This window comes from Amblyomma mixtum, chromosome 1, assembly GCF_055824585.1.
Source record: "Amblyomma mixtum isolate Tamu chromosome 1, ASM5582458v1, whole genome shotgun sequence".
Classification (NCBI taxonomy): Eukaryota; Metazoa; Arthropoda; class Arachnida; order Ixodida; family Ixodidae; genus Amblyomma; species Amblyomma mixtum.
The window spans coordinates 80,481,681-80,505,224 of record NC_143012.1 but is presented as its reverse complement, the minus strand read 5'-3'; the positions used below and the strand labels follow the sequence as shown (position 1 = coordinate 80,505,224).

The window sequence follows — 23,544 nt, the reverse complement described above, 5'->3', positions numbered from 1 at the left end:
AAAAAGTAAATGGAAGGCGACTTACTCAAAAAATTTAACTTCTTTAAATCTAAAGCTTAATGGTCCATCTTTGTTGGTGAACAGCGCAATTCGCAAAATCACAATTAGGCTGGATATATGTATTCAAGGATGCATGAATTAGGGGGGGGGGGGGGCAATGATTAAATTTTTTCGTTAGTATTGCCTTCCATTTACTTTTGACGGCACTTGTACATTAAAGTCCCCCCCTTCCCCCGCCCTGCCACCCTGGCAGGTGGCAGTTAATGGTTGATCACGAGAGTTGGCTCACCGTTGTCAGTGCTAACGCATGCAGCCCACATCTCTATCTCATCACCCCACGTACAATAAGCTTCGAGAAGCCCACTTAATACACGCGTCTTGCAGCAGTCACGTCCGGTCGCCGCCTCTTGGACCGGCTACACATCAAACACGACTACCGCACTGAGGAAAGGAAGAGAGTGCCAGAACGCTGGAGACGCGCCTTCCGTGTCCGACCCCTTACCCGCTACATGTCCAGAGAAGACCATAGACGTCGTCGCCAGGCGCGCGCGGAAGCTTTGGCGCGATACTTTGGTAACCAACAACACGTGTATTACGTGGACGTTGCTGGCCCACACCACGGGGGGTTGGTACACAGCCGCAGTCGTACACAACACAATCACAGTCAGCGGGCTCACTTTCAAAGCCTACAGCGCAACACACGTGGTGGAGAGTGCCATTGCTCTGGATCTCAGTAATTCCAAGTCGAAACGCATCATCACCAACTCGCGAGGGGCCTGTGGAAACTATGAGCTTTGATGGGCTACTCCCATTCCCTGGCGCATACAGCAGTATAGCTGCCGAAGCGACGATCCAATTGCACGTAACCTGATTTGGGCCCCCTGTCACCAGGTGCTCCGGAAAACAAACTGGCTGATCAAGCCACCCGCGCACCCTCTCCCCAGGCTATCTCCCTGTCCTTGGAAGCCTACTCCCAATCAGACAATCTCGCAGTTACATTGAAACACATCACAGATTACTACGAGGAGGAGCACCGACGCTACATGGCCCCTTGTCAGTGACTGGGTCGTGCTGACGAGCGCCTCCTCATCAAAATTATCACTAACCCTGTACTGTGCCATGCGGCGCTTAAATATTTCAACACATCCTTTGACGGCGCGTGCCAGTTCTGTGGGGAGATGGTTGAGACCTCCCACATGGTTTGGACGTGTCAGCCAAACCCATCTATTCCCCTCAACGAGAAATTCTAGAGGCCCGTGTACTGTGCGATGTCAGTGCATGTTAAAGAACCCCAGGTGGTCGAAATTTCCGGAGCCCTCTACTACGGCGTCTCTCATAGCCTGAGTCGCTTTGGGACGTTAAACCCCATAAACCAACCACCCAACCCTACCAGAGAGAACTGGGAGGCGGCCTGTAGAATAACACCTGAAAACCTAAAAGGCATTGGTTCAATGGACGCGGGCGGCGTTGCTTGCCCATGGGGCCCCGGAATAGGAGCTCATCATCGTATTATGAGAGGAAAAGGCCGAAAGGGCCCTACCCTAATCACCTCTGTAAACAAACAAAAAAAATAGAGAATAAATGTTTTTCACCACCAACAGCGCGATTCAGGCGTCCGCTTACCCAGGGAGCCAGTTATGCCCGCTTCCTTTCCTTAAAATGATCGGAGAGTTAAAAATCTGTCAGCGCCAACGCCAAGGAACACAATGAATGCCGACGGTCTATGGCTCCAACACCGCGTTTCTGGCAAAACGTTGGCAATGCCTGCAGCCTACATCTCTTTCTCACCAACCAACGTACCTGTAAGCGCGATTCAGGCGTACACAAGAAAACAGTGCCAGCATGCCACCGCTGTGGCACAGTGGGCCATCGGGCCGATGCGTGCCCGCGACCAGAGCCGGGACGCTGCAAACGCTGCGGAGCCCAGGTTCCCGATGCCACACCTGACGGCCCGGCAGAACATGACTGTGTTCCGAGCTGCCTCATCTGCGGAGGTGGCCACCTTACCGGAGCTCCTGGCTGTGCCGGGCGGTTCCGGAAAGCCATCAAACCTAGCTCCCCATCCGGATCGAAACCGAAGACAAAGACGGGGCCCAAGCAGGCTCCTCCGCCCAAGGCCAAGAAAGCGCCAGCCGATCAGGAAACCGAGGCCAAACCCGGCACATCGAAACCTGTCAAGTCCGGGACCCAGGCGGTGCCCCCGGTCCTCAACGCCAGGGACTTCCCGCCCTTGGCACCCGTCCAACCACAGGTGAGCAGTTGGAGTAGGGCAGTCTCCTGGCACCCTACCCGTCCCTCCCCTACCCGTCCCTCCCCTACCGAAACCGCCCTACAGCAGCAGGTAGAGGACCTCAGGCGCCAGAACCAAATTCTAGCGCGCAAAATTCAAGAATTAGAGGCCAAACAGGCCGGGTCATCCGACCAAATGCAAGAAGCTGAGCCAGATGACGAGGATGACGGATCATCCGTAACATATTGCCTCACTAGCGTCTCGCGGCAGAGCGGGGACACGGTAGTTGGATCTGCTGGTCGCGTCGCCGGCCTAGAGGCACTGCAGCGCCAAACCGAGCAACTGGAGGAGCAAGTGGCGGCCCTCCCGAATCAAATCATGTCAGCAGTCCGCGAGTCCTTCCAGGACATGTTCAGGGCAGCTTTAACGCAAGCACTTCCCGACCTTATGGCCCAGGTCACTGACTCGGTCCTTAAAGCCGTGCAGCCCTGGGTCAGCACCCAAATTAAGAACGCCACTAGCTGCGAAACCCCTCACCTCAAACGTAAGACAGCCTCCCGCCAGGCAGCGGAGGAACACGGTTGAGGCTTGGCAGCTGGTGGGTCGGTGCGGCCCCGCGCTGGGGTTGCGCTGGCTCCCGGCCAGAGCTAGTCCGCTCGCCCGTAAATAAATAGAACAAGATGGCTAGCAGATCTAATAGGAACGATAAAAACCTTGAAAAATTCCAAATCATCCAATGGAACTGCAGGGGTTTCAGAGCTTGGAAAAAACGGTCACACCTCCAGCTCTACCTGCAGTCCCTAGGTGACATGCCGGCACTCATTGCCCTGCAGGAGCCCGGCATAGACGCTGAATGATCGGGGTAAAGCACCTTTCAGGGGGGCCCATCTACGTGCATCCTGGAGAATAAGGCTTACACCGTGGTTCAGGTCGACTTAGACTTGAGTACCGAGCAAGAATATACAATGGTCCGGGTACTGCCTCTCAGACGCCGCGACCCGTCAATACATATCCTCAACATATACTGCCCTCCGCATAAGCCGCGCGTAACTTTTAATGAAATCTTCCTTCGCGCGATAAAAATGGCAGCCAAAGAGCCTCTAGTGATGGTTGGAGACTTAAATGCTCCCAGCCCTCATTGGGGATACCACTTCGAACAGGCAAGAGGACGTAAGCTGGCGGAGCTCATCAACACCCTCAGCCTCACGTTGCTCACGGACCCGGCGTATCCCACCCGAGTGGGGAATTCGGTTACCCGCGACACGGGTCCAGACCTTTCTCTCGTTAAAAATGCTAGAGCAGCTGTTTGGGAGAACTTGGGAGATTCTCTAGGCAGCGATCACCTCCTTCTCCGGATTACACTCATGGCGAAGGCAGCGCGCAAAAAATGGGGTCAGGCCAAGTTGACCGATTGGCACAAATTCCGAAATCACACTATCCCTCCCGTACTATTTTCCGGCGGCTACGCGGAGTGGGCTAACCACATATACAACATTCAGAAACAACACGTCACAACACTACAAACCACCGAAGAGATCCCTGCAGTAGACACCCACCTCCTACATTTGGGGGAGGCGCGCCGGAGCTTAACTAAACGGTGGAAAAAGCAGAAAACTAATCGCAAATTACGCGACCGCAAAGCCAAACTCACAGAGCTGGCTGCAGCGTATGCTGCCGAACTCTCAGATTCAAATTGGATAGCACGCTGCGACGCCGCAGCAGATCAGATGAGCTCGAAGGGGGCGTGGCGTCTCTTTCGCAGTCTAATCGACCCCTCCCAAACGAGAGGGGAGACGCAAAAGCAGCTCCGGCGGGCTCTGCAAGGGTATCAAGGTACGACGGCGCAACTTGCGGACACTCTGTGCGACAGATATCTCTTTCGTACGGAGGACCCGCCTGGGCCTGAGTACATGTACTCTGGCAGGCCTAATGAAACACTTGATGCCCCTTTTGAGTTGCACGACCTTAAGGCGGCCTTAGCAGAAATGCGCCGGGGTATGGCTCCGGGACGGGATCACATAACAGTGAACCTGTTGGCGAACCTACCGGACTCAGCCTACCTCCATTTATTAGAATACATCAACCAGATCTGGGACGGGCGTACACTCCCTCCCGAGTGGAAAACGTCACTTGTGACGTTTATCCCTAAAACAGGTAAGGCCGTGAATACGGACAACCTCAGGCCCATATCACTGACCTCATGTGCGGGCAAGCTTATGGAGACGATGGTTCGGGATCGCCTCTCTCCATACCTGGAGAGTAAGGGCTTCTTTGCAGTCACCATGTTCGGGTTTCGCCCCCACATGTCTGCACAGGATGTCCTTCTCCAGCTGCACAGGGATGTAATACGACCCACAACTATGCAACACAATGACAAAGCCATCCTCGCCCTTGATCTGAAAGGGGCTTTCGACAATGTTAAACACGGAAGCATCCTCACCAACTTGAGTTCTACCGATTGTGGGGCTAGGGCCTACGCGTATGTAAGAGATTTCTTGACTAATCGCCAGGCCTTTCTTCGGATTGAGGGCGAGGAATACAGCCCTTACATGATGGGAACACGTGGTACCCCTCAGGGAGCGGTGTTATCACCGCTCCTGTTCAACATAGCTATGATGCGCCTCCCAAGCTGACTGGCCCGGGTGGAAGGCATTCAACACGCGTTATATGCAGATGACATTACAATTTGGACCACTGAGGGGAGCCTTGGGGACATAGAGGCCCGCCTTCAGCAGGCCGCTTCCATAGTCGATGCGTATGCTATTGACTGTAGGCTCCAATGTGCTCCAGCGAAATCAGAGCTTCTGCATGTCAGAGCGAACCCAAAGGATAGGACAGCAATTCACATCTCCCTCTCAGGAGGTCCTATTAGAGAGGTGGAGGAGCTCCGTATTCTGGGCCTTTTCATTCACCACAAACTCAGACCGGACTCCACCATTGTGAAACTCAAGAGAGTAGGCGAACAGGTAGGGCGCATGATCCGCCGCGTTTCCAACAAGCGTTGCGGTCTGCGGGGCAGGGACGCGCTTCGGCTCGTCTATGCCTTCGTGACTAGCCGGATCCTCTACGCCGTGCCATATCTCCGCACTACTAAGCAAGACGAGGCGCGAATAGAATCCATCATCCGCAAGGCAACTAAGCGAGCCCTGGATCTCCCGGCGGCTACCTCTAATGCCAAACTCAAGGCATTGGGGGTGCTAAACTCCTACCAGGATCTGCGGGAGGCCGACCTCGTGAACCAATACACGCGGCTCATGCAGACGGCCCCTGGGCGCCGCCTGCTAAACCGCTTACACATCCAACACGACTGCACTCCAGAGGAGGCGGAGCATCCCAGTACTGTGGCGCCATATGTTCTGGGTCTCCCCGCTCCCCCGTAACATGGACACCGACATGCACGAAAACAGGCGACAAGCGCGGGCTCGGGCTCTTGAGAGACAACACGGCTCCCGACCCGGTGTGTATTATGTAGACGGTGTGCAGGCCCATCGCCCACGGGATTTTACACGGCCGCTGTCGTTCACCAGGAAATTCACGTTGATGGACTCTCTTTTCGCGCCCCGAATTCAATGCGAGCCGAGGAAGTAGCGATAGCGCTTGCTGCCGCCCACGCCAATTCGAGAATCATCATTACGGACTCCCGAAAAGCATGTGATCATTACTTGGCAGGGGAGACCTCCCCCTTAGCTGCTTGTATTCTAAGACGGACTGCCACTGATCCAACACCAAAAAGAATCATTTGGGCTCCTGGCCACCAGGGCTTACGAGGTAATATGAGGCCGCTGACGCGGCTTCCCGAGCGCTTATTCACCGGGCTCCTCATCCCACCTCTTCTGGCTCGGAGACTAACCAGCCGCTGCTGCGATTCAGGGAAATTATAACGCATTATAGCGACATCCACCATCTTTTCCTGGCCCCTGCAAAGGGGCTGAGTAAGACGGAGGAGCGAACTTTAAGGCGCCTGCAGACAGGTACTCTACTCTGTCCTGCAATCTTAAAGCATTACGATCCAAACACGGATGGGCGATGCCCCCACTGTGGGGAGACCTGTGATATCTTCCACATGGTGTGGGCATGTACTCAAAATCCCCACCTCCCCCCTTCCCCTACCCCTTCCAGAGAGGCATGGGAGACTGCCCTCCTCAACTGCTCCTCGCTTGAGTCCCAAAGGGCTCTGGTGAAATGGGCGAGAGACGGGGCATCGTCATGCGGTGTCCCGGACTAGGGACGCCGACCATGTAGCGGGGCCACTCTGTGGCTCCCAAACTCTATTTCAACAATTAAAAGTTTTCACCACCACCAGCACCCAGGAAGCAAGTTATGCACAGTTCCTTTCCTTAAAATGATCGGAGTGTAAAACATTGTCAGCGCCAATGCTAAGGTACGCCGACGGCCAATGCCTTCAACACCGCGTTTCTGGCACAACGTTGGCAATGCCTGCAGCCCGCATCTCCCTCTCACTACGCCACGTTCCTATAAGCGCGATTCAGGCGTCCACTGACAAAGGCGGAGGAGCGGCTTCTGCTTCGCCTGTATACCAATACTTTGCTGTGCCCGGCAGCTCTCAAACACTTCGACCCTTCTTTCTCGGACAGCTGTCCGCACTGTACGGAGAAGTCTTTGGACATTTAGCACATGGTGTGGGCCTACCCCTCCAACCCTGCTATCCCCCCTCACCCCGACCCAACCCGGGAGGACTGAGAGGCGACCCTGCTCGGCTGCTCTGACCTGCAGGCCCTACGGGCCTTGGTCGCGCGAGCCCGGGCGGCGGCCGACGCCACTGCGGTCCCGAACTAGGGACCTCCACCTAATACTTGTAAGGGCTGGCCCCCTCTGGGTCAGCTCATGCAATACCTCCAGTAGTGCATGTGTAAATGTTTTCCACCACCACCACCCAGGGAGCCAGTTATCCGCCGTTCCTTTCCTTACAATGATAGGAGCATGGAGGAAAGAAAACTAGGAGAGAGTGCGCTCAGCCTCTGCAAGCCATCCTCCTCTGACGCCGCTGCCGAGGGCCCTTTTGCGCACTGACTCTTGGGAAATAGGCCCTCCACAGTTACCAGACTGCCAACCAGCGGTGCTTTTTAGTGAACGTCCGTCCTCCGATGTAGCGCAGAAGCGCAGCGCCTGTGTTGCAGCTTTGGCGGAATGCGTACCGAGCTCGAGGTTGTCTGAAGGCTCCGCGTCTCAACACTTCTGTTGATTACACTCGAGTTTTTGAGTGCACTGTAGAAAACTGCAGGTAAATTTTCATCAAAGAGTGCGGCCGCGACCTCGTCACCGTTCAACTGTGATTCATAAAAAAAGATGGAGAGGAATTCCTTTTGCCGTTATACACACATACGGAGCATTTTTTTCAGCGCATGCTATAAGCGGAGAACTCGAGAGTAGGCGAAGAAAACGAGCCTCTAAAAAAGGGCGCAGTGGCTTCCAGAGCGCTCACGGCGGACGGACGTGTTTAACGAGCGCTCCGGCGCGCTGCGCAAGATTCTATTTCTCGGGCAGGCGGACTTCGGCCCGCCCATGGGCCTGCCGTCCTCCTCTATTCTCGAGGCACAAGTCGCGCCGAATACGCTCGCGCACATACGCGGTTCCGACGTGAAATACAGCAGTGCAGTATTAAGGCGAAAGCCTTTAATGCCTCATACTGTCGTTAGCAGACGCGTCGGCAGCCGTGTCGACAGAAGCGTCGGCAGGTGTGTCGACAGACGCGACGGCATAGGGAGCCTGCATGTACCGGTTTTTTAGGGTGGTGACATCTCTGAATATATCGCTGCAGGCCGCCCCAAATCTGGCGGAAAAACCTCCGTGAGACTATGGTGGCCAACATAGCGAGACGTATCGGCCGCTAAATTTGGCCGGCAGCCATTTTGATTCTCTGCGGGTGTTCAGGAGCGCTGGTACCGCTTGCATGTGCATACATTTCCACACTCGAAACCGTTCAGAGCTGTTATCGCAGTTCAATATGCCGCACGTGGCTGCAATTTAACTTCAAAAGGCCGACGACGGAAGGTAGGAAGGCTGCATTCTCGACGAAATCTGGTCTCAGCTCATTCGTTCGTATGGGTATTCGATGGGATCGGCACTCTCAATTTAGCGCTGTGTTTGTCTCGCCTCTTCTCGTCCGTCGTTTTTTCCTGCTGTGAGTATGTCCTGTGACCTAGCCTCTTCAGCTCTTTTTGCAGGCTCTATTGCACCTGATTGCCGGCAGCCGCCGCGGTGGCTCAGTAGTTATGGCGCTCTACTGCTCATTCGAAGTTTTTTTGCAGCCATTCATGCAACGTGTGCAATGATAAGTAAGGTGCATGACCTCGCCACTATAGAAACACTAAGCCACATATAAAGACCATCACTACAGTATAATCTGCAATTTTGCACTGCCTGTTGCTGCTGTTCTGCACTCAGAACGCATGGGGCGAAACATTTGGTAGAGAGAATCAGAATTTTGTTATCATTGTCCGTATTAATGGGACAAAAATGCATGGGTCCCAGTGGGCTCCGTGCATATTCACGCTGTCGATAGTCCGGACAGCGAGTTCCATATTAATGAGGGGCAAATGCATTGAAAAGTTGGTCCCCATTCAAAAGGTCCAAAAGGTGTCCATAATTCGAGTCATCCACATCAACAGGGGTCCTATCAATGGGGCACAACTGTACACCATTAACACAAAATGTAAGAGATTACAAAGGAGAGTTAGGATTGTACTGTAAACCAGCATGATGTGGAGACGCTTACATACAGTGAATGTAACGGTGGCCCATGCACAAATACAGCAGGTAGTTGTGCAGTGCGTTGCTCATCGAAGTCTTCTAACAGGAAGTTTACTTATGAAGTAAACTTCATCTGGCTGATGGCTTTACACATCAGGCAAAACTTGCTTATGCGGCACAGTGGTCAAGTGCCTACTTTAAAATGTTTTCTATTAATAACTACTGCCATGCAAAGTAAAAAAAGGAAAGAAATCAATATGTTGCACCCAGCAGACAACCCTGAAACAGTCTGTATTCACACTATGCCACTTGGCTCAGAATTAGAAAGAGCAGCCTACAAAAACCTTTCCCGATTCTTTTCCTTGACCTATGATAGGTTTACTCCATTAACACTTCTTTTTGGGCAAGTTGGTTCATATTTGAAAACTTTAAAAGGGCGCAAACACACACGACCACAAAGTACAAGAGACGAGACACAAGCGCCGACTGTCAACTGATTTTTATTGGAGCAAGGGAACACCTTATATACACAGCAGCATACACAAGATAAGAAGTTGCAGAACGCACGTGCGAGCAAGAGACACTGCGGAAAAAAAGATACGAAAAAACCAAGCAAGGCGCTCAAGGGGTGAACAGATTAGTCGCATCTAAAAAACAGACCTCAGCGTTTAAGATATTGGATTTGGTTTCTCTGTAGATGTAGAAGATTTGTTCTATTCCGTGCCTCAAGGCGAGCTAATGCTGGCTGTAAAAGACTGTATTGAAGCCAACGGCGACGTGTGTTTCCAGAATGCAACAGGTTTGACTGTGGAGAGTTTTACTGATCTTTTGCAGTTTTACTTGAGGTCAACTTTTATTGTTTTTGACAACCTGCCTTATTTGCAGCGCGATGGCATTTGTATTGGGTCCTGCGTGGCTCCCATCCTTTGTGACATTTTTTTAGCTAAGGTCGACAAAGTTTTAGATAAGTATTTTAATGGGGGAAGGATTTTAAAGATTTTTAGATATGTTGACGACTTTTTAGTGCTTTTAAGAAAACAGACTACCTTCACCTACCCCTCTACAGTAGATGAAGTTTTAATAGCTTTCAAAAAATATGGACTTGGGCTAAATTTTACCCATGAACTACCTGACTCATCTGTTTTACAGTTTTTAGATCTCGAACTAACATTCTGTGAAACTCACGTTTGCTGGTCTTACTACCCTCGAGCGAAAAAAGATCTGCTGCCATATAGCTCGGCGCATTCCAAGACTGTGAAGAGAGGGATAGCTTTGCAATGCATGGAATCTGCTCTCAGGAAGTCGTGCCCGCATCGAATGCAAAATAGCTTCCTTAATCAGATAAGCCGACTTTTAGCGGCAGGGTTCCCCTCTTCGATCTTGATTGCTGTTTGTGAGACCCTCCTCCAGAAGTTGAAGCATGGAACAGGAATGACCGGTTGTAATCGGGAAAAGGCCGAAAAACCTTTGGTTGTGCCGTACCTACACAAGACCACTCACAACCTAAAAAAAGTGGCCAACAGGCACGGTGTGCCGGTTGTGTTTTCGGCACCCAGTAAGCTGGGAGGGCTATGCCCCCGCATCTGTGGCCCGAAAAAGAGTGGGTGCCAAATTAATCACAAGCATCGGTTTGCGACATGTTCCACGGGAGTGGTCTACGCTATTCCCTTGACGTGCGGGAAGGTGTATGTCGGCCAAACCGGCCGTTGCATCAATGATCGATTAGGGGACCATTCAAGAAATGTTAAGAATTTTAAAGACAAGTACGCACATTTAGTTGCGCATATTAGTAATTGCAGTGGTTGCGTGGCCCGATTTCATGAGACGAAGATTCTCGGCAAAAGCATTGATAAGACGGCACGTCTCAGCTTGGAAGCCTTTCATATCATGAAATATGCAACAGTTGCATTAGCAAGCCTTCGATATCTCTCTTAAACGCTGAGGTCTGTTTTTTAGATGCGACTAATCTGTTCACCCCTTGAGCGCCTTGCTTGGTTTTTTCGTATCTTTTTTTCCGCAGTGTCTCTTGCTCGCACGTGCGTTCTGCAACTTCTTATCTTGTGTATGCTGCTGTGTATATAAGGTGTTCCCTTGCTCCAATAAAAATCAGTTGACAGTCGGCGCTTGTGTCTCGTCTCTTGTACTTTGTGGTCGTGTGTGTTTGCGCCCTTTTAAAGTTTTCAGGTTTACTCCAGCACACGTCTTGCTGGAATGTGCCTGAACACATCGAGCCTTTTGTTGGCGAAGATGCATTCGCAACCGTGAGCGAACATACTTCTCCAAAAGTAGTAGTAGTAGTAGTAAAAGACTTTTAATAGACCATAATTTACAGGCCGAGCAATTCGACCGCCTGGGCGACCAGAAGCCGCTGTTCTTCCCCTTCAGCGCCAAGCCAGTCGAGCCAGGTGGTGATGGATAGAGAGGGTGGGGGGAAGGAACCTGACTGCTGAGCAGCCGGGCAATAGAAGAGGCAATGGGTCAGGTCCGCATAGATACAGGGGCAGTTGGGACAGGAAGGGTCCGATCGATAGCGATAGAGGAAGAGGCGGGACGGGGTGATAACTGCATTCATCTGAATGTGCCGAAGAAGGCGAGACTCCGGCACCGTGAGTGATGGATGAGGGGGAGGGTAAAGGCGTTTGTCGAGGCGGAGCGGCGATGGCGAAGGGTGCGGCGAAGGGTGAGTCTCCCACCGTCCTCCGAGCGCTTGGGCCAGGGGATCAACGGTGCCCGGAAAAGTGTGCCGCGGGCGAGCTGATGGGCCAACTCATTGCCGTCAATCCCTGAATGCCCAGGGACCCAGCGGAGGAAAACGATGGAAGGCTGCAGTGCGGAGACCGCTCGTTCGACCTCCTGTTGGAGAGAAGGGGTCAGGGTGCGTTTCTGTATGTGGTGTATAGCGGCTTGTGAGTTTGAATAGACTGTGTACTCTTGGAGAGAGGGAAGGAGGGAAAATGACTGGAGGGCATGCGCAATGGCGAGGACCTCGAGGGACAATGCGTCTGGAGGGTGTAGATACGGCCCGCTGGTGTCGGTTTCAGGAGCAGGGAGGTGTGTATGGTACAGGGCGTAGCCGCAGGAACCTCGAGGAGCCACGAAGGAGGCATCCGTGTAAGCTACACCCTGGGTATCAAAGAGAGGGGAATGGTGCTGTGCGGCCGCATGACGACGTCCGGCGTGCAGGACGGGGGACATGTTGGTCGGGAGGGGAAGGATACGAAGATTGGGGGCGGGGGTGGGAATAGGAGAGGTAAACGGGGAGATTGGAATGGGCGAGATACCCGCTTGAGTCAATAACCACTGACCCTGACGGGTAAGGGAAAGCCGGGCAAGCTGCGAGTCACGATGGAGACTGAGAAGAGAACGAAGAAGATGGAAGAGGCCTGTGGCAAAGAGCTTAGTGGTAGAGGTAGTGATAGGGAGGTTGAGAGCTGCCTTGTAGAGGCCCACAAGGGCAGTCTCGAGAGCATTAAGTTGAGTCTGAGTGAAGGAAGCGTAGGGTGCAAAGTACAAGACCTTGTTGAGGGCCAGCGCGTGGGCAACTCGGCACGCGTGAGCCTCGTGGAGACCTGAGCGTCGAGTGACCACGCGCCGCAGGAGGTGAGTTACAGTGGCAGGTCGTGACAGCGCGGGGAAGGGATTGCACATTCTTAGCCGCATGCAAATGGAAGCCAAGAACTTTGCACTGTGTGACGACAGGAATGGGAGAGCCAGAAAGGTGGAGAGAGACGAAGTGGTTGTGTGAGCGCTGGTAGGAGGAATGGTTGAGGAGAAGAAGCTCGGATTTCTCAGGAGCAGGAGAGCAACCTTTCAACTTTTTCTTTGTGACAACTACACACTCCTTCGAGATTAACCTCCACGTTTTCAGCCAGGAACCTTGATATGGTTCTGAATGGAGCCTTCTTGTCCAAGATGGTATCAGTTGTGACAAAGGCCTTGAAAAGTTCCTCAAACTGAACCAGAACACCCATCACAGCATTGCTTGGCCTGATTAGGTTGTGAGCTCCCTTTACGTACTCCTTTAAGTTGATGAGGGCGTTGTAGCTTTCCTTTTCTCCAACTAATACTGCTCTGCATGGCTCGCAATTCCCTGTTGCTTTCAATACAGCCTTGAGAAGAAATCCTCCAAAGTAAGCGAGAATGTCACATTCAGTTGAAGAAACTTCCTCAATAATAAGGTCCTCTAGCTGCTCCTCGTCATCCTCATAACTCCACAAGCTGCTTTCGAAGAGTTAGTCCAAGAAGCTCGGCGAGGTGCAGGCTGTCGTCAGTGTCATAGCTAGATGATTTCGATGTATGCAGAAACTGCCCTACACAAACTAGCTTCAAAGCACAATTTCACATCGTATGCACTTGGGGTAGGCTTTTTCATCCGCACGATTGAGAAAATGTTTTCCAGGCAGTCCTGGCTCAATCGACTGGTCAGGATGTATGTGTACCCACGGTGGTACAGAAGTTCTGCAAGGCTAAGTACAACAGATGGGGAGATCAGAAGGCCTGCCTGAGACGGCTTCCAGTGTGCCGTTCCCATCTTCACATGTCGCAACGTATGTTGGGCAAGGTGAAGCGTTGCTATCGCCTCTTCATTCTTGGCAACATCTATCTTGCTCAGAGCAAGCGCAGGATGACGGGACGACATTAAACTATACCATCTCCAAAGTAGCTCGAAAAACCGAGCCGTTGCCTCTGCTTCTGCTGGAAGCTTTCCTTTCTGGATTAGGTAGCGAATACCAGCAGGGGCTTCTCGAAAGAGCTGCACAGCAATGCTTACTTTCATTTTGGTAAAATGTCCAGTGCTCACATGGACAGCAGACAAGCCATTTGCTATCTTAAGGTCGTTATCAGAGTCATGCTGGAGTACTTCCTCTACATCCTTAATGTCGACTTTGTTGCCAGGAAGACCCTGCTGGTTCACTGTGTCAGTGCTCAAGTAGAAACAGCTTACCCGCAGAAGCTGAGCCCGAACGTTTTTTATAACATGTGCTGGGTCTGCCATAAAATGCAGCAGCCTACCTTCAAGATGAGGGTGAGGTATACTGCTAACTGTTTTAGAGCTTCGGTGGCTAGAAAGCCCTAGCAACCGCCACACTGCGCGATGTGCTGATCCCATATCACTGGTTACAGCACGAACTCCTAGTGATATGCTGTGGAGCCTTTCTATAAGGCTGAAAACGAAGTCTTTCAGCAGCCGTCCATCAGTAAATCTGCCTGTGAAGTGGTATGCAACCACTTGCTTATAGAGTTTATTTAGGCCACCTACCATAAACACTAACGCGTGATTTGCAACATTGTCTGGCATGTCGGGCAGGGTTGTGCTGCCAAAAAGGTAGTCTAAGGCATGGTCATGATCGTACCCTTGAGCGATTTCCATTTCATCCATGAAAAGGACACAGTCCTTTTCAATATCTTCCATGGCCTCCACTTTCCGTTTAAATACATCGAACACTTCATCGAGGACGCCTGGAAGGAAGTGAATGTTTTGTAACCTCCTGATCAGGGTTCTGTTTGAAGGCAGGGGATACGATAATGATCGCAGAAGTTCATAACCAGCTGCACCACATGCATGCTTGATTTGCAGCGATGTTCTGATTGTTTTTTCAGACCAAACGCATCCTCTGTTTGTTTTTCTGGTCATTACCTTCTTTTGGTCTTCATTTAGGAATGTCATCTTGGACATGGAGTCATGTTTTTGGCGCTCAGACTTAACTTGTCGCTTAAGGCTTCGAATAGAGGCCTTTGCCTGGTTGTGTAGCATTTCTAGCCTCTTGTACTTCCGTGTTAAGTCGCTGTACCTTTTCTTCAGCTCTGCAGTGACATTGCGTGCAGATTCTAGATTTTGCTGGTGTCGCTTCCAGAGCAAGCGAACAAGACGGGACTGGAAGTTTCGGGGTTGGCACAGGACTCTGCCATTTCTTCTGGTGGCAGTTCTGGCACCACTATGCCATTGCACTCTGAATTAATGTCGTTCAGCTGTAGTGAAGGGAGCATGTTCTGAGAAGTGCTACCACTGAGGTTACCCAAAATGTGGCTAGAGGGCTCAGTGGATACATGGGGGAGGCATGAGGAGCTGCACTTATTTCCATAATGTAGACTGCTGGCAACAGAAATTTCCGGAGTGATGGTAGTGGCAGCATAAATGCTGCTTAACTTACTACACGCGGCAGTAGTAGTCCTCTGTGAAGGCTCCTCGTCCTCATCACGGTCAACACTGCAGCTGACAACTACACACCTTGGCAGGCGAGTGTTTTCCTCTAATGGTATCGAAGTTGGTGAACGCATGCAGGGCTGCAAAGTTGGTGAGCATGCAGAGCTACTTGTTCTACAGCTGCCTGGCGTATGACACACATTCCAGTTGTCATGCTGGTGCGGTGAGTGGACTGTCACAATTCTCAGAAAGCTGATCTTCCGCATGTTCAGCTGCCATCTCATCAGGGTACCACGCCACCACACTGGCTTGTAGATCCATTATTAGCAGTTGCCTCCGCGTTGGCCGAGGCTGCTTCTTGGAAGAGACGCTCCGGTGGCGTTTTGGCACAGCCGCAAAAAATTGTTAACAAGTAAGAATTTGGTTTCGGGTGCTTCTGCATAAGTTGGTCGCTCGTGTCAAGAAACTCCCTCACCATATTCATTTATTTTGCCAGGGCTCTAACCACGACATGGGTCACTGTGAGGATGTGTGAGATTGCAGGTTGTATTTAACACAAACACGAAAGGTATACGCAATAAACGAGGCGGCTTTTTTAGGAAAGGAAACTAATTTTGGTATGCGCTTGGAAAAAGGAAAGAAACAAGAAAGCAACGCAACAACTCACGGAAAAAACACACGGGGCAACAGCACAAAATCCATCCACAGCCCGTCCAGCAAACTCCGGCCTCCCTGTCCCCGAGCCCCGCAATGTGTCCTGCTTGGAGTCCGCCTGCACGTCGCCCGGTGTGTTACTACTGCGGGTTTCGCGGACATGTTGTCCGTGTTTGCCGTCGGCGTCAGCGCGACGAGCGCGAATGGTATGCAGACTTCCCCAACGAAGCTACATACTCGTCGCCTGCTTTACCGCCCGACATTTGCCACCAGTCATCCTCGTCGCTCATCGTACGGGGACTTCTCCCTAGACGCTACGCATTCGTCATACGCTTACCGCCAACCGTTTGCCGACCGTGCTAATTCTAGGCCCTTCTCTACCTCTCCGGACCGCTACTCGAACGCTCCTCGAACGTCGATGTTGTAAAAACTGGCCTGCGATTTTTTGCAACTCACATGACCCACTCTTAATCTACCCAATTCAAAGTATTCCAACCTAATTTCATATAGTCCAGTCTTAATCCATCGCAATCCGCCGGAATCCGCCGCAGTACGCCCGTAATACAACTGAATCCTACGTAATTCGCCGCAATCCAGTAGAATCCACCCCTGTTCCAGAGCAATACGCCATAACCCACCCCTACGCAGCTTTACTTTCCTGATGATGTAGGCATTGCCGATGAGGGCACCCTCCATTTTGTACCATCTCCCTTCACAGACGCCACCGGCTTCTCTCGGAATGGGCCATTAAAGCTTTCCCATTAAAACGATATGCAAAAATCTTACACCGCGATTTTGGCACAACTATACATGCGAAGCGCAATTAGAACAGAGAAGCAAAGCCTCGCCACTGCAAACCGCCGTATCTAGGCGCTGCGCGAGCCTACACTTGTTGAAAAGCAGCGGCAAGTGAGCGCGGCAAAGCGGGAGCACCTTGTCATAACACTGGATATTCGCGCCCACACGACGCGAGCATACACCCGCGAATATCCGCATGCTCTCTTTCGGACCGAGCCCCTCGCCTCTTCTCTTCAATCTGGCCGTGATGAAGCTCCCTAACCTCCTGGGTGAGGTCCCGGGTGTGCAGCATGCCCTGTACGCGGACGACATCACCCTCTGGGCAACACACGGTTCGGTTGGAGAAATCGAGGCCAACCTGCAGCAAGCGGCGGCTATTGTGGACGATTATGCACACCGCTGCGGCCTTGAGTGCTCCCAGAGCAAATCGGAATTCGTGAACATACGTCCCAATCCAAGGTGCACAACCAAAATTGCCCTCCCCCTGCTTAGTGGCCCGATACCTGAACACGATGAAATCAGAGTATTGGGACTCTACATACAAAAGAACCGCAAGATTGACACCACGCTGAAGAAACTCCGCAAGGTGGGGGATCAGGTGGGCCGTATGGTCCGCCGGGTATCAAACAAACGAGGGGGGTTGCGATGCAAAGACGCCCAGCGGCTGGCCAATGCATTCGTAACCAGTCGAATCCTGTATTCGGCACCGTACCTCCACCTGCGCAAATGCAATGAGAACGCTCTCGAAGTGATTCTCCGAAAAATATATAAGAGAGCTCTCGACCTCCCAATTGCAACATCCAACCAACGTCTCCTCGGCCTGGGGATGACGAACACCTTTGGGGAGCTGTGCGAGGCTCATCTCAGCAATCAATATTTGCGGTTAAGCAAAACACGTGCCGGTAGCCGCCTACTGACCCGCCTCCACATCAATTGCACAACCCAAGAGGAGAAGCGGGTATCCATGCCCGAGGCCTGGCGCTTCGCACTAAAGTTTCGCCCCCTCCCCAGTAACATGACAAAAGGTGCCCATGATGGCCGCCGCCTCGCGCGAGCGGAGGCCATTTCCAAACAGTATGGTGCTCGACCAGGGGTATTTTACACGGACGCGGCCGGTCCACACCATGGGGGTTGGTACACGACTGCCGTTGTCCACCAAAACAACCCAGTTCAGGGCCTCACTTTTGCGTGCCCCCAACATTACATTCGCGGAGGAAGTTGCTATCGCACTTGCAGCTGCGGATCCAGCGTCCCGAGTCATTATCACCGACTGAAGGGAAGCTTGCCGCAATTTTGAACAGTGCCAAATTCCAGATCGTACTTTCCAAATTTTACACAGATGTGAGTACCGGTATTTCCCAAACCGGCGCACCATCATCTGGGCATCAGCACATGCGGGGATAGAGGGAAATAAGGTAGCGGACACTACCGCCCGCGCGCTTAACCACCGGGCATCGCCTCTATCGCCGCCTGATCAGGCTACTGATTTTCATCCGGCTATTAGTTTTCGGGAGATCTCTCTCCTGTATCAAAACGCTCACGGCCGATACCCACCCCCCTGTAAAGGCCTCAAGAAGGCAGAGAAGCGTTGGCTACTTCGCCTCTACACCAACACGGTACTGTGCCCGGCAGTGCTCAAACATTTCAATTCGGCCTTTTCGGGCGAGTATCCACACTGTGGGGAAGTGTTTGCGGACACGTATCACATGGTGTGGGCATGCCCTGCCAATCCTGCTTTCCCACCCCACCCTCACACTACCCGAGAGGACTGGGAGGTTACCCTGCTCGGCTGCTCAACTCTCCAGGACCAACGAGCCCTGGTGACAAGAGCCCGGGCCGCCGCGGAGGCCACAGAGGTCCCGGACTAGGGATCCCTCCTAGTGATTGTGAGGGCCGGGCCCTTCAGGCACGGTCCAAGCAATACCTCTCTTGTATATAGTATAAGTAAATGTTTTACACCACCACCAGCGGCGACACAGGCGAACGCCGCACATGGACTTTATCAGGCGTGTTACGTAACAGGTCGAGATTGAGGGCGAAGGCTGCGGTCCAATCTCGCAGCAAGCGCCGGTCGGAGACAGCAGCGCCGCGGTTCGGCCCCGCGGCCGCTCGGCGCACTGAAGCCGTGGGCCATGCATTTTTGAAAACGACTGTACTTGTCGCAAACGGAGTGGGTTGCCGCCTTCTTGCTCGACTTCATATGCAACACAACACTCCCATGGAAGGCAGGTTTCACATCCCAGAACTGTGGAGACGCGCCCTTCTTCTGCGACCTCTTCCAGCCAATATGTCACACGAAGACTATAATGGTCGGCGCCTGGCACGAGGGCAAGTTCTAGCCCGACATTATTGCAACAAAACAGGTGCATACTTCGTGGACGCCCCCGGCCCTCACCACGGGAAGGTACACGGCCGCGGTAGTCCACAACGCAGTTAACGGCTTCACCTTCAGAGCCAGCAGTGCAACACAAGCAGAAGAGGTCGCGATTGCTCTCGCGGCCTCGCATTCCGATTAAAAATACATAATCACCGACTCGCCAAGGGCCTGTGGGAAAGAAGGACAAGGCTGCACTCTCTCCCTAGGCTATCGAATCTATCAAAATTGCATACGTGATACGGACCCCGCACACCGTTACTTTATTGGGCCCCTGCTCATCAGGGGTAGGGAGGAAACGAGCCAGGAGACGCAGCCGCCCGCCTGCTCTCCCGATATTATGGCAACAAAACAGGTGTATACTACGTGGACGCCTCCGGCCCTCACCACGGGGGATGGTACACGGAGATAAGATCGGTCAGATGAGGTCAAGCCTGGTCAGCCGGTCTCTGTAATTTTCCTCTGTAATTTTCCCACATGGGTATGTGCCATTATAAAGAGGTGAAGAAGAAGAAGAAGAAGCTCGTTCTTCCGCAATGGCGTTTGCGGAAGAACGAGCTTCTTCTTCTTCTTCTTCACCTCTTTATAATGGCACATACCCATGTGGGGGGATTGGCCAAGGTGTAGTGGTATACATAAGAAAATTTTCATAGGATTAAACATGAATTTTGAAAAATGTATTCATGAAAAACGACAGAAGAATATTTGAAGTGAAATAACAAAGAACATTTTGGCGAGAATAATAATAATTAAAAAAAAAACAAAAAAACTCTGAGACTTTTAAAGGAGTTAGCAAATCAACCTACCAGTTGCAATTATGTAATCATGTAGATTCCCACAAATTGAACTCAAAGCAAATCCTTTGGCGCTCGCTCCGAACGATAACAACACTGGCATAGATAACGGGAGCCCTAACCTGGAGAGAGGGACCTCCAGGTAAATCTTTCTCTGAAGTGCGAACTTTGGACAGTAGAGCAGGAAATGGTCCACAGATTCAACGACCCCGCATGAGTCACATAGGTTTGTTGGAGACCACCCACATCTGCATAGGTATAAATTTAAACTGGGAATCCTGCACCGCAGTCGCGTCATTGATACCTCACACTGCCTGGTTTTACACGAACGGACGTTCCATTTATACGCTAAGTGCTGATAATCAGCAGTATTTAGTAGGGGATCGCGTAACCTGGCCGATATGTGTTGGAACCACTGAAACCTGGAGATCGCCAGCAGACTGAAATTCGGGACGGGATGCGTTACTGGCCCGTCATGAGCTGACCTTGCTAAATAATCAGCCACCTCGTTGGAATGAATGCGCGCATGACCAGGAACCCAGACAAAACGGACCTCCTTTAAAGTGGACGGGACAAAAAATCGCAGGAAGCGGCACAAAAAATATTTTTGGGAAGTTTCAAGGGAGACTAAAACTGACAAACAATCAGCCAGGATGATCACGTGAGATACATGACACGGAATTTTGTGCAGGGCCATTCCAAGAGCCAAAAATTCCGCAAAGAATATGGCGATATAATCTGGGATGCGGACAGAATAGCTCCATGCCAAATCCTGCGAAAAGATGCCAACTGCAGCTTTTTGGCCGCTGACGGAGGCATCAGTAGAAAGCACCACATGATGGGGGAATTCCGCTATATGACCAGAAAGAATGCCGTTTAAAATGTTTGTGGGCATGTGTTTCGCATGAGATGGGAAGATGTGGTCAAAATGGAATTCCACTGCTGCCGGCGTGTCATCAACCCACTGCAAGGAACTGAGATCAACACCAATCGGGGTTAAAAGTTTCTGCGTTAAGGTAATTTGTGGCATTTTATATCGTGGCCAATGATGGTAAAAAAATAAGGCCTGCTGAGACACAAAAATAGGAGTACTGACATTAGTCATCGGGTCTAACGACCTGAGGAAAGTTCGCACCGTGAGTATTTGAAAGCGGGAAATTAAATCGGGCATACTGGCTTCGAGATAAAGCAGGGCGTTTGAAACTGATTTTGGGAGACCAAGGCAGAGACGTAGAGCGCGCCTTTCCAGTAAGATTAGGGGTTGGACCTTGTAGTTTGCGCTACCAGAGAACAAAACGCAACCAAATTCAAGTATAGGTCTTACATAAGCTTTGTAAAGTAACAACAATGTGTCGCGGCGCATCCCAAACCTTTTATTGGCGATTCGTGTCAGCCGGCCTAGAGCGCGTTCTCCTTTACGCACGTTGTTCTTGATATGAAGGCTCCAATCTAAGGTTGCATGGTAAGTAACACCTAGATATGTAACAGATTCCACTTGTGGAATCAGATTAGAGTGATGGGCTAATGAAATGTACAAAGGCGTGACTGGAGGAAATACCACTGTGCCACATTTGTTAACATTCAGGGATAAATTAATACGGTGCAACCAAACTCCAAGAGCATCCAAATATCCCTGCATAATCTGGTAAAGCGAATGGATATCCGTGGCCGAGGCGAAAAAAGCTATGTCGTCTGCATACACAAAAACTGTTATATCAGGACGGATGGGGACGTCACTGACCAAAATATTAAAAAGCAGCGGTGATAGTACCGAGCCTTGCGGCACTCCTCTTGATTGATGGTAAGTATTAGAACGTAGGGTACCCTCTGCGCAGTAAAAGTATCTGTCCTTTAGAAATTCAGATATCCATGCATAAATGTAGGTTGGAGGATGGAACTGCGCAAGTCTGTCAAGTAAAATAGTATGTTCTACACTATCATAGGCCTTTGCTACATCAAGAGTCACCAAAGCTGAAACTTCTCTTCTGCGTATCGAGAGCCGGATTCTACTCTCAAGATCCACATGCGCGGTCCATATAGAGCATCCGCGACGAAAGCCAATCTGTGCTGGGCTAAGGCCATCAACATCCTGAACATGTTTTGTGAGACGGCTGTGCACTACCCTTTCAATTAATTTGACTAAATTTGAAGTTAGTGCAATTGGCCGAATATTATCTAAAACGTACCCTTTACCAGCATCTTTCCTCAATAAAATAATTTTCGCTATCTTCCAAATGCTTGGAATCCATGCATTGTTCAATGAAGTATTGACAATATCTAAGAGGTTGCTTGGGCCCACCTCGCGCCGTCGCTGTGGTTGTGCGCCTACAAATCACGTGATACGTGACGTCACACCACGTGACACGATGACGTCACGACAGTGGAGAAACGGGGGCCCACCTCGCGCCGTCGCTGTTGTGCGCCTCCAAATCACGTGATACATGACGTCACCCCACGTGACACAATGACGTCACGACAGTGGAGAAACGGGGGCCCACCTCGCGCCGTCGCTGTGGTTGTGCGCCTCCAAATTACGCGACACGATGATGCTTCGTATTCTCCAAGCTTAACCAAGTTAAGCCTCAGCCATTTTTTCTTTTATACCTCCGTGTAATCTAACAGCATGCGTTTCAATAACTCTGAAGCTAATGTAACATTGCTGTACAGTTTTTTTAATAAGGCAGCAAGTGTCACGGTGACCGCTAGATTTATTGTATACGTTTCTTTTGTATGTAAGTGCCGAATGCAATTTGCTTACCCCAGGGAGAAACGCCCTCGTCAGGCACCACGCCTTTTGACCTCCTTCCTGAAGTGTATGTAGAGACACTTCAAACAAATAAATACTTTCTTCACCTTGTAAATATCTGAAACAGGTACTGCGTAATTTCCTTTCCTCAAATACAATTTTCATTTCCTTCATTACGGCCCCTCTTCCTCTTTCTTCTTTTGACTCCCACTTCCTCCCTTTCTCTACGGTGCGGTTCAGGTGTCCACCGAGTTGTCAAAGAATTACTGCGACATTTCCTTCCTGAAAAAGCGTTGCGTTCAAACGGCAAGGCATCGCGCCGAGAGGGTGGTGGCGTTCCATGGACTCCCTGGCAGCGGTACAACACGCTGTCGCGTTCCACTCCTAAAGGCAAAGCTTAAGCGTCACTAATTATCAGTTGATTAGCATTTAGCAATTAACAGGTAATTAGCCATTAATTAGTGACTTGTCATTACTTAGTAATTAGTAATTATTATGTGTGCCGTCATCCAGTGGTGACGTCACCAGTGCGACAGAGGCAGTCAAAGTGGTGAGGAAAAGGCTTTTCCCTCTACGAACTTTAGACAGTCAAACTAAAGCATTGTCCTAGAGCACTGTGCGTACTGTACCGTCGTAAATGGATTTTCGTTTGAAAAAAAAAACTGCCCCCTGAATTTTTCGCTGTGTGGTATAAATCATCGGGAGACAAAGCGGCGCGCTTTGTGCCAGCCCTGGTTCACACGGCGCTGGGACTGTAAGTATGGAAAAAGTTTTACTTAAATATTGCACTTAATTGCCAATTTTTCACCGCTCACTGTCTGCAGATTTTGTCGGTCCGTCCGCAGTTCGAGAAAATGACAGCTACTACGGAAGATAGTTGAAAAAGATGCGAAATGATTGATGGAACGAATAGCTCCTTCGCTTCAAACTGCCGCGCCAGAATACTTTTCGTATGCCTTTAGGTTTGGTTGGTTGGTTTGTGGGGTTTAACGTCCAGTAGGAACTCAGGCTATGAGAGACGCCGTAGTGAAGGGCTCCGGAAATTTCGACCACCTGGGGTTCTTTAACGTGCACTGACATCACACAGTACAC

General features: G+C 51.1%; 1 protein-coding gene and 2 pseudogenes across 1 annotated transcript in view; 2 read left to right on the top strand and 1 right to left on the bottom strand.

The window, feature by feature from the left end:
* LOC149366909 (uncharacterized) overlaps positions 1–23,544 on the top strand; it is a 127,094-nt gene that overhangs the window by 22,167 nt on the left and 81,383 nt on the right. The gene's annotated exons all lie outside the window — the stretch shown is intronic.
* LOC149366915 (uncharacterized) lies at positions 978–16,436 on the bottom strand (annotated as a pseudogene).
* The window catches only part of LOC149366914 (uncharacterized), a 30,340-nt pseudogene continuing 23,581 nt past the window's right edge, over positions 16,786–23,544 (top strand).